We start from the raw sequence: 12,332 nt of genomic DNA, 5'->3' as shown, positions 1-12,332 counted from the left end.
GTAGCGCGATGGTCATATGACCATACCATCGCGCTACGCGATGGTAGGTAACCTCATTTTTGGATTCCTCTTGTCGAGAAACCCGAAATTCATATATTATGGATTCCGTAACTCATTTTCTAGCCCAAGATATGCTCGTTTTACTTCATGGTCGCTTTTTGTGAACCCATCTTGTTCAGTTTTAGCATCGGCTGTAGGTTTCTCATCCAGACTCCTTCCGAATCCTTCTAACACTTCCTAAGACTTCAATATTTGCTCCAGTCTTCCCGAGATATCATTCCATGCTCGTAAAAGTCTCCAATTTAGCATCTTTAACGATCAATGACCTGAAACACACAAGCACGTATGAAATATCAAAGTTCTAACAATATACTAAACAATACTACATAATTAACACACTAATATATGTACAAAATACCCGAACATCATTATGCGATGGTGTTATGCACCCAACCTGATACCTCCGAGCTCCCATGGTTGGTTAGTGGTATGGGTTTATTTGGATGCTCCTCCCAACCTAAGGTTAGGATTATAAATTTAGGGAATGTTTGGGATTTCTTACTTTTACCTTCTTATGACATCTAGCAATAAGTTATAATTTTGTAACTTATTAGCTTATCATCTCACATAATAAGTAATATGAAGCATCTTTTTTAACTTCATAACCTATTAGAAATAAGAAGGTAAAAATAAGGAATCTCAAACATCCCTTTAAAATAATTAGATTTATGATGATGTGGTTATTTAAATTCATTTAAATAATATTTTTAGCAACTTTGACATTTAAAATAATTAGTTTACAATGATTGTGGAATTATTAAATAGTTGTTTTGTGTGTTTTTCTAGTAAGACAGGTCGTTATGGGTGGGTTTGGAGCGCCTTCGGGCTGGTACACTGCCGAGGGGCGCTCTAGAAGGGGCGTCCAAGGGCTGCGGACTCACCAAGACCGGCGCCATAGTGGAGGGGGGGGGGGGGGGTTGGGCCCTCTCTCTCTGTCATACACACATACATATATATGTGTATATATAATGAGGCGTTAAAAGGACTTTAAACCACAGTGGGCGTTATGGAGAAGGATTTCGAAGTCCCGTTTCCTACATGACGATGACGTGAAAGAGCTTTAAAACCACTCTATAGTAAATTACGTAACAGCCAAAAGCAGGAACATGTTGCAATTATATATGTTGTTGCAAGTTGTAACTATTTAAATACATTTTAAATAATTTTTTAGTAACTTCGGCGTTTACACAGTTTGTAAACTTATAATTATTGTGGGAATATATAAATAGCTGTTATGTACCTTTTTCTAGCGATATAAAAAAGATGAAAACCAAGTAATTTTGTACCATATGTCAATATTCATATAAAATATTATCCTAAAATAATGTCTTGCAACATGTACACCCCACCACTGTCACACTTCTCGCTGTTACTTGCTAAGGCTGTTCCATTTTATTTATAAATGCCATTACAACACAAGAAATTATTATATAATCCAAATAATTGAATAATAGATTAATAGATTATTTCATTCGTACTTAAACCTATATAACTACGCAATACTATGATTTTTACACATATGCTATTATATAGATAATGATAATAAACTGTGAATCAATTCCAATGGTTAATATCGTGGAAGTTTATGTAACTATGGTTGATTAGTATGGCCGTTCTCCTATAACATTTCCAACAGGATCATAGTTGCATGTCATAAACACATCCCCAGTATCACAAACCACTCTAGCACACCCAACGCGTCGAATTGTTTTCCACACGATTTGTGTGTAATGGCCACATTGTTGGCCCGAGGCACATGTGTTAGTTCCATACCTATAGTATCTCTCTTCTCCGGCCCACGTATTCACAGCATCCACGGGAGTCCATGATGACCCGCTGCCCCAATATATATTCTCTCCTAACTTAAATCGTCCTCGGGAAAGGAGTGCATAAGTTCGCAGTCTCCTTTCCTTTGTCCTGCCCACCACTGGGCGTATCTTTGGAGTTGGAAATCCCAACCCAGTGGGATTTCCCACTTGGCTGCCCGGACTAAGTTCTGGGCAAATAAGAATTGTAACGACTCATATGTGCAACCAATACAAAGTTGTTTAGAGGTTTTGTAGATGGTTTCGTTGTCGGGTGTTTTGTGGAAAGGAAGTCTTGGTGTTGATGAGATGGAAAGAGTTAGGGAAGTTAGTAGGAGGATGGTGAAGAGTAGAGAAGATGGTGTCATTTTTTGTATGGAATGGAATCCGGGCAACGGGCAGTGACAGGGGAGGCAGTTGAGAGGAGTATATATCTTGTTGCGAAAGAGTATGTGACATTCGAGAAGATGTGACTGCCATTGATTGAAGGTTACTAGCCTAACATTCATACAAAACCATATGTGGTGTGGGGATCACACTCGCTAATAAATGTGAGAATCATATAATACATACATAATTTTGTATTTGTTGTTTTGTTGACGCAACGAAAAAAAGTGAGACATCTTAATCTTAAAATACTAATAAAAGAAAATGTTAAACCTTAGATGTCAAGCTCACATTTTACTTAATTCCTAATCTCTCATCTCATTCATTCTAGCTATTCATGGGTCATGGGTCAAAACCATTTTGTCAAATGGGTTATAACATAATGTGAATTATATTCATTATTGAATTAAGTGTCATTTTCATACATAAGGTTTGACCAATTATACAACTTTAGTACCTTTTTTTAAATTTCTTCCAAATCAACACATAATGTTTTCAAAATCATGCTATTTTAAAACTTTTCATTAACCCTGTTTATTTTTTCCATGAAGTCTACATTAAATTAATTCACAAGTATTTTGAGAATCATAACTGAAATAACAGACTTTATTTATCTTTATCATTTGATAAAACTCGTGTATTACACGGGTTCAAAAGCTAGTGTTGTTATATAACTACTTTATATGTATGTATTATCTAATTAGTATAATTGAGAACTTTGATGTCACAAAGTGTATTATTTTTGTTTTTGTATTTGTAGTAATGGTTTTGATAAGTAACACATAATTGTTTGTACTCGTTTGAAACACAGGTTTGAGTCTCCAAATGCTTGTTCATCTTTTTTAAGTGTTATTTATGTTTTGTGTATGTTAGAATGGTTCCTATTTTGTTTTGGTATCGGTACAGTAACAAAAACTGATCGAATATCAATTTTGTTTTTGTTTTTTTAGTTCCGGTACCGTAACGAATGTGATGGAGACCAGCCAAAATTGTGGAGACTCATCGCCTCAACACCCGAAATCGACATCGCTCGGGTTTTACCAATGCCCGAGCTTTACTGACCGACGTCACTCAGTTGGTCCACCTCGCTTTTAAATTGTTTTAGTTTTAGTTCCGATACCATAACGCACATGACCAAAACTGACTGAATTCATGCTGACTTACCGCCTCAAAGCCGGAACCTACAATGCTTGGATTTTACCAACGCCGGAGTTTTACCGATCTGCCTGCACCGAGTAAAACACCACATTAATTTAAAGCAGATGATACATATATTTCCGAAATAAGCGTTAGCTCAACTGTCTAAGGTTCGAATCTGATTCCAACCGGCTTTTACCGCGCAGTGGGTCTTTGGGCGACTGGTGGACTTGCGTTACTCAATGCTATCTGCAATCATGGGCATATGAGGCTGCCTTTGGACAATTGGATTACCCTAGATAGCTGCGCTTTATTTAAGGAAAGGATAAAGGAAAAAAAAAGATACATATACTTATTCTGTTATTACAGTATTCTATACAGGTTTATTGGATTTTAATAATCCCTATTGAGTGGTATTGGTCAATAATAATCCCTATTCATTTTATATTCATTGGCGGTCCCAAATTTAAAAAAGTTGGCTTCCAATGGTCCCCCGTCAAAAAGGACTTAACGACGCTATACTTTTATCCGAATTTCAAACTAATGTTTTAGGGTTTTTGATCGGAAGAAGGATAAGAGTCGATTGGTGTAAAACTTAGCTCGAAATGTTGATCCAAACGGCTTGATTTTTGTTAATTGTAAGTTCAAAGACCCGAATCGAAGCATTGTTTCGTCATTTTGGAGTGCCGTTTTGAACAAAGTTTTACATTAGTCGACTCATATTCTCGTTCCAATCAAAAGCCCTAAAACATTAGCTTGAAATTAGGAAAAAAAAATATAACGACGTTAAGTCCTTTTTAACGGGGAACCATTGGGGGCAAACTTTTTTAAATTTGAGACCGTTGGTAGCGATAAAAGAAATACGGATTATTATCAGTCAATACCATTAAATAGGGATTATTAAAATCCAATAAACCTTCTATATATAGTGGTGTGTATTAATATACAAAGAAGATAGTTTTGTATATAAATTGGATGTTGCTCAATGGTAGAGCACTCGCTTTACTAGTGAGAGGTAGAAGGTTCAAACCTCACTATCACCAATTTATATGGGAGATACGAGGGATGACCCTGGCTTGTCAGGATTCGAGTCCTGATCTCATCTAGTTTTACCGGCTCCTCGCTGTTGTGCCGTTTAGCGGGCGTGGGGGTCAGGCTTTATCCGGGGAATCCCTCAATAGGTGGACCGCTAGGGGCTCTGTCCGTCCGGACTCGTGGCCGGCTAGGGCTATCTTTAGCCATTGGAAGCCGCGTACGGAATACCCAGCGTTACCTAGTTGGTCGTTAAAAAAAAAGGTAGTTTTGTTGGTTACCGTGAATCATCTTGGTGCATGTGACACTCCATTTTTCTGGTGCAAATATGTGACGCGTGGACTTCTAGATTTGTTTGTTTTTGTCACGGGTGTCCAATTAAAGCTTCAATGCAACAATTTTAATAATTCACCTGGAAATGAAATGAACATATTAACAAATGAAAAGTATTTACGATTATTAGACATACAAAAAGTCAAAAAGTAAGTTCAACAATAAGGATTTCACATAAGCCTATACCAAAATAATTTTTTGAAAACGAATCTCTTCAAATACATTATGAAGGAAGTCTAGTATGTTTCAGGATAAATGGATGATAAAACGTATCCCAGCAATACGGAAAAATAGTAAATCATTAATAGGACATCATATGTGAGAATACTATGGTAAATCAAGTAGAACATAGCATGATGACGTGGGTATTCTTACCCATTCATGAGCCAGGAAAGCCTAGGAGTTAAGAAGCAGTAAGCACAAGCTGCTAAACCAGAAAGCTCGAAGCATCCCCACCAAGATTCCTAGGTTGACTAGGAAATCTCCACGCTACGGTAAACCTCAAAAAAAGTCACATCTGATGTGATATAAAGCTGAAACTTGCCATAAAGCATTGATGTCGACATGGCAAGACAAAAGTAGAAAACAAGTTACAGTAATATGGTATTGCTTGTTTGCATATGTTAAAAGAGGAGTTCACCATTTCCCTTTAAAAAACTTAAGCTTCCTAAGAGAAGCTTCCGAATGCCTATAAAAGGAAAACCTCATTTAACGATAATATTCATTCTCACTCATCCTATTTCTCTCTACTCTCTCTTCATACTCTTCATACTTACTCTCTTATCACCTCATTATCATATCATATAACTGATTCTCATGCCGAAGGTTGATCGCAGGAGACCCCCTCCTGCGGTGAGACTAACCGGTTGTGTTTTCTTTGATCTTAGCAGGTTAGGAAGCTCTGTTAGTATCATACTCTTGGACCGACATACCTTCATTGTTGCTATACTCGTTGTAGCAACAAGTAGCGCCCTCCTAAGTACTCCTTTAATATGGTTGAAAAGAGTACCCCTAACAAGAGTGTTTCTTCAAACGATGATCGGCCTCAAAATGATTCCTTTTTGGAGGATGATATTGGCTGTAGTTCTCCAAAAACCGACAGATCTCCGGCCACACCGTTGGCACAAACTTCTCAGTTTCAAACACCTTCGTCCAGAAGTGGCATCTTATCTCCAAGGGATGACCTTTTACTTCCCGTAAAGAAGATAGACATGATCCCGGAAGGTGCTAAACGAAACTTCGTTCAGCTCAGGGAACTAATGAACAATTACGCTCAGGAAGAATGAGCAAAGGGGGTGAGGAGAAGCCTAGACCACACCGAAGAGGCTGATATCACACTCTCTCCCTGATGTCTAGTCCATTACGCATGAGTGCACCTTCCCCGTCGGGAAGAAACAATCAAGGGCCAGGTAGCTCCTCGGGTGGAGAAGCTGAAAGCATGAACTCTCCTCGGGAAAGAGTAAGCTTAACAGCTTCACGCATAACTCCCACGGGAACAAGAGAGTATACCATGGAGTAGCTATTCCAAAGCTCACCTGCTGCAATACTTCCCCCAACAAGTACTTTTTTTGCAAAAGCCCTGATGTCATTGCCTTTGGCAAGAAGCATAGTATCCTTGTCATTGGTAGGAGCCATTGCTCTATGCCTCAGGCTTACCTACAACCAGGTGTGATGCTACCTGGCATAACATATCCTCAGATGGCTGCACTCATGATGCCTCAATATGGTCAGCTTTGGCCGGGAAGCCTACAATCGCAAGCTTTTCAAGGATTCGCAATCATGAGCCAACCCGTGCTAACTCAGGCTCCGATCATCGTCACTATCAGTGATGGTGACTTAATACACTTGGAACCTTACTAACCCTACAAGCCTTCAACCTTGTCTTGCTTCTATGAACAAATAGCAAACTTTGAGTTCCAAACGAAGGTTAAGATGCCAGCTAACATAAAGACTTATGATGCAATAGAAGATCCAGAAATCACCTTTAGATCTTCACGTGAGTAGCTACTGTAGAGAGGTGGAATGTAACACCCCGGCTAAAGCGGAAACGCCTAAGTGTGACGTACAGATTGCTCAAACACACGTGACACTATTAGGTGACCATAATAACATTATTTCATTTGAATCATCATGTAACACAAGTTCATCAAATAATACAAGTTGTAAAACAAATAAATAAACGAAACGATAAATTGTTCTATGAATATCCTATATGCATGCTATGTGTCTTCTATCATTCATCCTCGTATCTCTATACCTGTAGCATATGTATAAAATAAAGTCAGCTATGAACATAGCTGGTGAGAATCCCACAGTTTGATATAATACGTAAAAATCATACAATTTCATGAAACTTGTGAAATGAGCACATAAGGGTTCTTTACACTCGATGCAATGGACCTGAGTGTAAAGAACAAATGAGGTCCTTTCCAGTTGGGGCTACCAATGTACTCGAATATGAGGTCCATTTTCCACTCGATACAAATGAACCTGAGTGCAACCGGGGGGGGGGGAGGGTATGATCATACTTATTGAGACAACCATTTGAAATCCATGTATATAACAAATAAGCAAGTAAGCACACAAGTCTATGATATGAATTGCAGTTTGTAAGCAAAATTGTAATTCTTGAGGTTTGATAGGATACATATACTACCCCTAAAATATAAAAACGTAAAGGGGGTGTGAGAAACTCACCTTAGAAATTTAGGTGATAAGGTAACCCGAAAGCGTCGAAAAGATTGAAATCGGAAAAAGAACCGAAAGCGTCACAAAGGCCGAAATGAGCAATCCGCACTAGCTAAAATAAATATAAATACAAAACTTAACGACAATCTAATGAGGTTATTTATCGGATAAACTTATTTGAGAGTCAGTTATTATTTTACTATAATCTATTATCAATTTTATGGCTTTTGATTATTTTATTAATATTTATGTTTTAACGAACACTTGATTATTATTATGATATAATTATTTTAATGGAAGAGATACGAAGCTTACATGTTCGAAAGACTTATACTAATGTTTACAAATCAAAATTATATTTAATGATTTAATGAAATGATTTTAACTAATTAAAGATTATGTTTATTATTTACAAATGATTTTTATTTATGGTTTTACGAAAACAAAAGTTTGGGTTTCAAGTGTAAAATGACTAAATATATTTATATTTAATTTATAGAATTTTTATTTAGTTTTAAATGATTTTTATGATTTTATTATGATTTTTAAATGATTTAAAATTAATGAATAAATGAATAAATAGGTTATTAAAACAAATTAAAAATATGAGGTCTGACCCGGGTATCGAACCCGGGTCTCCACGGTACGAATTCCAGGAGTTAACCAGTTGATCCAGATATCTCATTTGTTAAAAGCATATGATTTAAATTATATATATACCATGAGTAAGTATTAAAGTAGTCATCATTTAAAAAACAAAAATAACAGACTGACCTGGGTTTCGAACCCGGGTCTCACGTTTAACAGGTAAAAGCATAACTAGTTGAGTTATACAACTCAGTTTAGATTTGAAAACTATTAATGATATATAAACAACAGACTTCATCTTCTTCATTGAAACCCTAGGGTTTCAATTAAGGAAATCCGAACCATGTTTGAAAGAATAAGTTTAGGGGTTTGGATTATTGTTTGAAAACCATTATAATGTATATTTCAATTACCTGGTATTGACTTGTTTTGACAGAGAACACTACTTCACCGGAGACGGAACTTTGAGCTCTAATATGGCCGATTTCGAGAGATTAAGAGAGAAAGAATGTTGTGAGTGAGTTTAGTTCAATTCTAGGTCCGTATTTATACTAGTTATAGGAGTGTATTATCATTAATTTGATTGAGCTTGTTATCTGGTGATCATTATGGATTTAATTACACACAGATTAGGACGTTATAATGCGTTATAGTTGTTGATTATTGATTGTCGTTAGTGACAAAAGACGTTACAAACTTTTAATTGTGTTTTAACTCATGTTTTGACAGGTTTTGGATGCCGCCGGAAGACTTGTGGCTTCGCCGGAATATGCTCACCAGGAAAACAGGAAAGGAAGGGGACCGGAGGGCTGGGTGAAGTTTTAATTTGTTTTATTATAATTTAAATAAGTTACAGATTAACCCCTCAAGTTTCAAAGTTTCTTTAAAACAAAGTTTATAATATAAAATACATTTTAGACCCTGAACTTTGTAGTTATATTACAATAGTAAATAGAATTGGACCTCGGACTTTGATATATGTTAAATAATGAAATGGAAGTTAGGGTAGTTGGTTAATTTTTGTATTATACCTGAGTAGTTTATAAATCGTTTAAATAAGGACTTAAAATCCCGGAGATTCGTTAATTAATCAAAACGAATAAGAAGCGAACGAACAATAACGTAAATCTATGTGTATATTATATTAACGAATGACACGTAAAATTTATGAACCGAACTTGAGGTACAAAATAATATATATATATATATATATATATATATATATATATATGTATATATGTATATATGTATATATTTATAAACAAAAACCGAAAATTCGAAATGGGTCGGGTTTTCGAGTTTGAAAAGTAAAATATAAATAAAATATATATTGGATTCACAACTTTTGGAAATTTCGTCCCGAAATTAAAATAAAAATAAAATTTTAAAAGAAAACAACTAATACAAAGAGTTGTTAAAAGTTTTATCAATTTTTATATACCAATTTATTAAAAATAATAACGTCGATCTTTGAATCGCCCGAAAAACCCCACAAATGGGAATATGACAAGGACACTTATATATAGGATGTACCAGCGGCGTATCCACCATGCCCTTATCATACTGCATTTGTCCCGTATTTAAAGATCATTTCAGGTTCCGAGTTACTACACACAACGTACTTATTATGTCTTCCATGCGAGGACTTGGATAATTACGTGCGACCCATAATTACCTTTATCTTCGGATAGTCCACATAATTCGTCCCATTGTGTTGGTTTTAAACATATACAATAAAAACTTGGAAACCAAAAAGAATGAACTATAGAAATCAAAATTTACAAAAGATATTAGGTCCAAATAAATGAAATCGTTGAAGTTTTAAAGGATACAAACGACGTTACCAAACCTATAACGAAACAAGCGAAACTCTTGAGTAGTATGAAATAATTAGAATAACGGATGACATCAATTGAAATCATGAACACGAAATAATAAAGTTGAGAATAACATATTAAGTAAACGTAGCATTGAGCTACAAAATGTAAACACGTAAGTCGATAAGCATTGGGTCCGAGAATGATAACGGAACTTTAATAAAAGAATCAAGTAAGTTCTCGGAGTCAATAATGATTCTATAAATAAATGAAAATCTCAGCATGAATAAGCGCCGCATTTGAGATTAATAAATAATTGCAACTTCGAGATCAAAGTAAAACATTGACCTCAAATTGGTAAAACATTGAGAATAAAATAATCGAATTTTCAAGATCGAATTAAAATATTGATCTTAAATTGGTAAAACATTGAGATTATGAATAACAAATTGACCCGAACAAAACGTTGAGCGGAAGTAGAACAATATGACCAAACCATTCGTGTAACCAAAATAAACTCAACATGTGCTTAAAGATGCTCATAGTCTCCAATTTCCACTAAACGATTATGTTTATGGGAAATCGGTTATAGACGACGAGGTTGAATAACAAAGTAAACCGATTCAAAATGTATATATGAATGGAAATAGTTCACTAATTAACAAATAATCAAGCTCGATATATAAAACTTCATGAAAATACCAAAACAGAAAAATATCTATAACATATGAAAGAAAGGAAAACAAAAGGGTAACTTGCAATGCTCGTCTTCTCGAAAGTGGGTTTTGCGGTATGAAGGTTATTATGGTGTGGTGGTATGGTTTACTACTCCGAAATTTATTGGTGTTAGCAAAGACGTGAAAAGAACGATTGATGACATTGTTTGTGAAGGTCGTTTGTAGGGACGCGATGTTTAAAACTCAAAGGAAATTTATGATAATAATTTTGCATATATACTTAGCTAGTTATAAAAACTTTGGAAAACTTCCGATGTGAAGGATTTCCCGATTGGGTGATGTTTTAGAAAAATAGTGATCGCTAGATAAAATGATTCGTTGATGGTAATATAATAGCCTCACGGAAGAATTGTTTAAAGCGAAATATTTTATTTTATTTTAATAGTTTTATTGGATTAATAATAATAATAATAATAGTAATAATTATAATAAATATAATAATAAGGTATTGATAGTAATAATAGTGGCAGTAGTAATAGTAATAATAGTATTAAAAATGAACCACTTGGATTTTCGTAAAGTTCTTTTGATGCAAAAACTACTTGAATATATTTCGTATAACATAATATATACTTATTAATGATCATTTTAAAATAATAAAGATTTGAAATTTCACGAAAAGAATGTTTGTAAAAGAACTGAATGTGTAAAAAGAGCGCAAGAAATAATAACAGGTTTGAAAATGTGAAGTATTAAAGTCGAAAATCAAATAAACCTTTAGGAGGTCAAGGAACGCAGGGTAAGGTTTTGTATGGCGGAAATAAGTTAGGCCTTATAATAGGTGTGCTAGAGTTACTGCAATAGTAGCGAGTTTGAAGTACGAGCATGGGGTAAGGCAGAAAATGGGGGATATATGGTTGGGTAACAGGTCGTAGGAATAAAGGTGTTGTGTCGAGTATGTATAGTTATGAGACAAAAGTTGGTGAGTTGGCTGAACTTAACACCGTTTGGAACACTTCGTCATCCCGGTAGCGGAGTGGGGGAATTGTACATGTCATACAAAGGGTGGGTTTTCATGTAAATATCTTTGTTGGGTTGGGTTTGACTATCCAAGAGTTAGGTTGGGTTTGGATTTACTTAGGTATAGCTTTGAGTTTTGAATGTATCATTGTGGTTGGCAATGAATCTTGGTTTGTCATGGTCGGGATTGTGATGGTCAATTGCTTGATGATTTGGGTTGTCGTTTTGGGGGTTGAGTTTAAATAAACTTGGTATGGAAATTGTATATTGTGTATTGATGATTATTATGTACAATAGAAGACTCTTAATATAGAGCACATACAACTAATTATGGTAAACTATCATCTAGCCTAATTACAATCCTTAACATATACCACATAAATCACAGTTTAATATTCCCCCTCAAGCTAAGGCTGAGGAGCGACCTGTAGCTTGGATCTAAGAAGTAGGAACCATTGTGAGGTTAGAGGTTTTGTGAATACATCTGCAATCTGATCATCTATCTTAATAAACTGAACAAAAAGCTTTCTTTGAGCGAATTTCTCCCTGACAAAATGAAAATCAATCTCCACGTGCTTTGTGCGAGCATGAAATATTGGATTAGCTGAAAGGTAGGTGGCCCCTAAGTTGTCACACCATAAGATAGGAGCTGATGTCATGGAAACGTGAAGTTCCTTTAAAAGTGCCTCAAGCCATGTTAACTCAAAAACGGTGTCTACTAAGGCTTTATATTCAGCCTCTGCTAAGGACCGAGAGACTGTAGGTTGTTTACGAGCAAGCCATGATAT

At 35.5% G+C, this 12,332-nt stretch overlaps 1 pseudogene; it reads right to left on the bottom strand.

Moving 5' to 3' along the window:
• Window positions 1-1,554: 1,554 nt before the first annotated feature.
• On the bottom strand, window positions 1,555-2,398 carry LOC143596526 (pathogenesis-related protein PR-1-like; annotated as a pseudogene).
• Window positions 2,399-12,332: the final 9,934 nt, after the last annotated feature.

Source organism: Bidens hawaiensis, unplaced genomic scaffold (genome assembly GCF_021521415.1).
Source record: "Bidens hawaiensis isolate Kalapana, Puna unplaced genomic scaffold, B.hawaiensis_p1.1 tig00046676_1, whole genome shotgun sequence".
In the NCBI taxonomy this organism is placed as follows: domain Eukaryota; kingdom Viridiplantae; phylum Streptophyta; class Magnoliopsida; order Asterales; family Asteraceae; genus Bidens; species Bidens hawaiensis.
The sequence above is the reverse complement of the archived record's forward strand: the minus strand, read 5'-3'. Positions and strand labels throughout refer to the sequence as shown.